Source organism: Apium graveolens, unplaced genomic scaffold (genome assembly GCF_009905375.1).
Source record: "Apium graveolens cultivar Ventura unplaced genomic scaffold, ASM990537v1 ctg9230, whole genome shotgun sequence".
Taxonomy (NCBI): domain Eukaryota; kingdom Viridiplantae; phylum Streptophyta; class Magnoliopsida; order Apiales; family Apiaceae; genus Apium; species Apium graveolens.
This window is the reverse complement of record NW_027421846.1, coordinates 8,217-12,413: the sequence shown is the minus strand read 5'-3', so window position 1 is coordinate 12,413 and position 4,197 is coordinate 8,217. Positions and strand designations below refer to the sequence as shown.

The window sequence follows — 4,197 nt, the reverse complement described above, 5'->3', positions numbered from 1 at the left end:
AGTCAAGATACTGTGAAAATGTAATAAATCTTACGGATATAATAAATTGGCAGATTTTTTTAACAGAATGCATGAATAATATTTTACACAAGCCAGTAATGCATTAGCAAAATCTAATTAAATAGCATTCTCTCTCAAAAGTAACTAATAAACACCACGATAAATCTTTATATTCAGTTTTTGAGCACAAGAAGAAAAAACGAGTTTAAGATGTCCATAGTTCAAATGGTTTGTCTCTTGGCACTGATGCTAGCTTTGAGCACTGAAGTTGAAGGTGATGGTAATACATACGATGTGACAAAATATGGCGCTGTTTCAGATGGAACAACCGATAACACTCATGTATTTCATAAGTTTCACACAGTTGTGAAAGATTTAATTTTCTATAATTTTTTTGAAAGCTATAATTAATAAGACTAATAGTATTTAAAACACCGTTTTTACGATATGGTGTTTTTACTGCAGGCTTTCCTTGATACATGGAACGCGACTTGCGAATCAGGTGGTACGATGGTGATACCAGCAGCAGACGGGAAGTTTTTGGTAAACAAGATAGAGCTTGGGGGACCATGTAATGGTCAAGTTACGTTTCAACTTGATGGGATTATAGTGGCACCTGAGGGCAATCCATATTCAGATTGCTGGTTTACGTTCCAAGGTGTCGATAATTTGAATATCCAAGGTTCTGGTATGTTTGATGGAAATGGTCCTTCAGCTTGGGAACATTGCCCTGTATGCGCTGCAGTAAGTTTCACAATTTCACTCATTTTTACATCCAATTTAATTTACTACTTATTTATCAAGGACTGTAAAGTTATGTAACATGTCTGTGCGATGACCGGAAATGTTTTTGGCAGACAGTGGGATTTTATGGTACTAACAATGCACATATTCAAGACATTACATCACTTAACAGCGAAGGCTTCCACTTTCTCATCGATGGAGTGGATGGTATGACATTTGAAAACATCAACATTACAGCGCCAGGTAATAGTCCTAACACCGATGGAATAAATATGGAAAATGCTAATAATATCCAGATTCTTGATTCCAATATCGGCACTGGTGATGACTGCGTGGCCATTGGACAAGGAAGCACAAACATCAATGTTACCGGTGTTAATTGTGGTCCGGGGCATGGGATTAGTATCGGAAGCATTGGCAAGGTTGCAGAAGATAAATCTGTGCAAGGAGTTCAAGTACAAAGTTCTACTCTAACCTCTACTCAAAATGGTTTGAGGATAAAATCCTGGGCCCTTCATATCCTGTGAATGTTTCGGATGTTACTTACCAAAATATTACTATTGATAATGCAAATAATCCAATAATCATTGACCAGACATACTGTTATGCTGACGAGCAATGTCCGGTAAGTTTTCAATCTTACACTAATAAAGATGTTGCGGACTTGTGTGGGTCTAAACTGGATCATTAAACCATCTTCTTAATATGTAAATAAATTTTACTGTTAGTTTTATTCGTTTTCATAATCAGAGATCTAGTAATCGGTATTTATTAGCCCTCTATTAACGAATTTCTTTCATACTTAACAGGGAGACTCGAAAGTTCAAATCAGCAATGTGAAGTATATTGGCGTTACCGGAACATCATCAGCCAGTTGCTGTAGATCTACAATGCAGCAACAGCATGCCATGCCAAGACATATACCTGGAGAACATCGATCTTTCGTTGACAGGTGGAGGGCAAACATCTTCCAGCTGTGCCAATGTTAACCCGACATACTCGGGGACTCAAAATCCTGCTCCTTGTAGTCAATAAGAGATTGATCCATATTGTATGACAAATAAGAAACACATACAAATTGAACAGAGACAAGATATAAACATATTTGAGAATGAAGGTGGAAACACATTCAATTGTGTATGACCTGAAATAATCTTTACTAAGAAAACAATGTCTCTTTCAATTTTACTTCAGCTTTAATGTGTGCTCCATCATATTTGATTATCATATTTTCACAAGTTAAAATTAAATACGAAAGCGATTTTTTAGCTTAGAGCTTCTGCAAAGGAAACTTTATACAAGCTCTTAAATGAAAAATGTAACTGTTACACATGTGAGGTGGTTGTATAATTTGTCCTATATAACTTATTCATAACGCTGCATTGTTAGAAGATGATGAATCCCAAAGAAGGCCAGTTACAGGTGCTAGCGGATTATACAAGGATTTATTTGAGATTTTCCATAGGAGCAGTCATTATGAATTCAGAAACGTACACTATAACCACCATAATCTGTATAACTAATCTGTATAACCACCAGCTAATTGGAAGCATTGGCATGGTTGAGGAAGACTAAGATGTACAGGGAGTTAATGTACAAAGTTCTACTACAACCTCTACTTATAATGGTTTGAGGATATAAGCCTGGGCTCCTTCATATCATGTTACTGTTTCGGATGTTACTTACCATGATATTACTATCAATAATGCAAGTAATCCAATTGTCATCGACCAGACGTACTGTTTTATCGACAAGGAATTCCTGGCAAGTTTTCAATCTTCAACCAATATAAATGTCAGTGCCCAGTGGACTTCAGGACTTGCGCAGTTATACTTAATTGAGTGAGCATAATTTTGACCATGAGTTCCCAACATGTAACTAAATCTTCTTGTTAATTTCATTCATTTTCATGATTAGAGATTTCATATTTGGTAATTATTGACCCTCTAATAACGTGTTTCTCCCATGCTAACCAGAAAGAGTCAAAAGTTCAAATCAGCAATGTGAAGTATATTGGAGTTACAAGAACATCAGCAACTCAAGTTGCTGTAAATCTTCGATGCAGCAAGAATAAGCCATGGCATGCCAAGATATATATCTTGAGAACATTGATCTTTGGTTAACAGGAGGACAAACATCTTCTAGCTATGCCAATGTTAATGTGACATACTCGCGCAGGGACTCAAAATCCCCCTCCTTGTAATCGATAAGGAATTGATCCATGGATAACGTTATCGATTACTCTTCTGTATTGAGTACTTATTTGAAGATTTCTCTTATCGATATTCATCTATTCTTTGACTGGTATTTACAAGTGAGCTAGAACAAGTAAAAATAATTTAATAATGTGCACGACTAAATTTTACAAGTGAGTCGGAGCAATTAAATATATTTGAAAATACACAACAATCACCCTGGAAACATGAACTTAAGAGACTAGTGATGGTAGTGATTCAGACAACAATAACAATAGCACTTCTTCAACTAGCTCAGAGGCAACACAGAAAGAGAGATAATATATGTACAGTTTAGAAAATGAAAAAGGTGGAAATACATGCACTAGTGGATGACCAAAATGTAATTTCTGCTTATGTGTGATCCGGGCTCTTTCTATACTATTCTATAATAGTCGAACTAGATGATAATTTATAGTTTGGTTAATTTTGTCAGGTCCAAAGGTATCGTAGAAGGGGGTTGAATACGATACCACCAATTAATTCCAATTCAAAACAAGTTCTTAATTTATGCTGGAAAGTAAAAACACAACACAATTAAAGGAATATATTTCGATTGGTATAAACCTTAATGTTGCTACAATCTAATCAATTGATTAGCTTCTACAGAAATTCCAACAGCATAACAGTACAGTTACAAAGCAATTAATATGAACTTGAATTCTCCGTAATGCTCTCCATAAAAGCTTCTCAGTTTGCTGGTGAAGAATTCTCTTCTAAATAAATGCTGAGATTTCTGTTTTATTGTAGACTTAAAACCAAATTCAATACGTGGCTTCTTCTGGTCCAAGCATTCTAATTTGCTGCATTTCAAAATAACCCAAGTCACTAGTCGAATTTGCATTCCTTCTTAGTAGTCGAATTTGACCTTGATGAAATTCGACTAGTAGAATATAGAAGTCAAATTCTATACATGTGTAGCACTTGGAGAATATTCTAATTAAGTAGAAGTCGATTTTGGAGAGGTCAGAAATCGACTAGTAGAATAACATTCCACTAGTTGATTTTCCACTAGTCGACTTCATACAAGTCGAATTCTACTAGTTGAAAATCAACTTCTATGCCTTAGAATATTTTCACTCCTTCTTCTTTTCTTCAATTCTGAATACATTCTTTTGTATGATCTTGAATTCACTTGACACTTCTTTTGTACACTTGAATGATCAATCCTGGAATGCTGACACTTAGTGCACTGGTCTGGTTCACAAACGACTAGCCC

General features: G+C 35.5%; 1 pseudogene; it reads left to right on the top strand.

Moving 5' to 3' along the window:
* The first annotated feature begins 210 nt into the window (after positions 1 to 210).
* LOC141705693 (exopolygalacturonase-like) lies at positions 211 to 1,779 on the top strand (annotated as a pseudogene).
* The last annotated feature ends 2,418 nt before the right edge of the window (positions 1,780 to 4,197 follow it).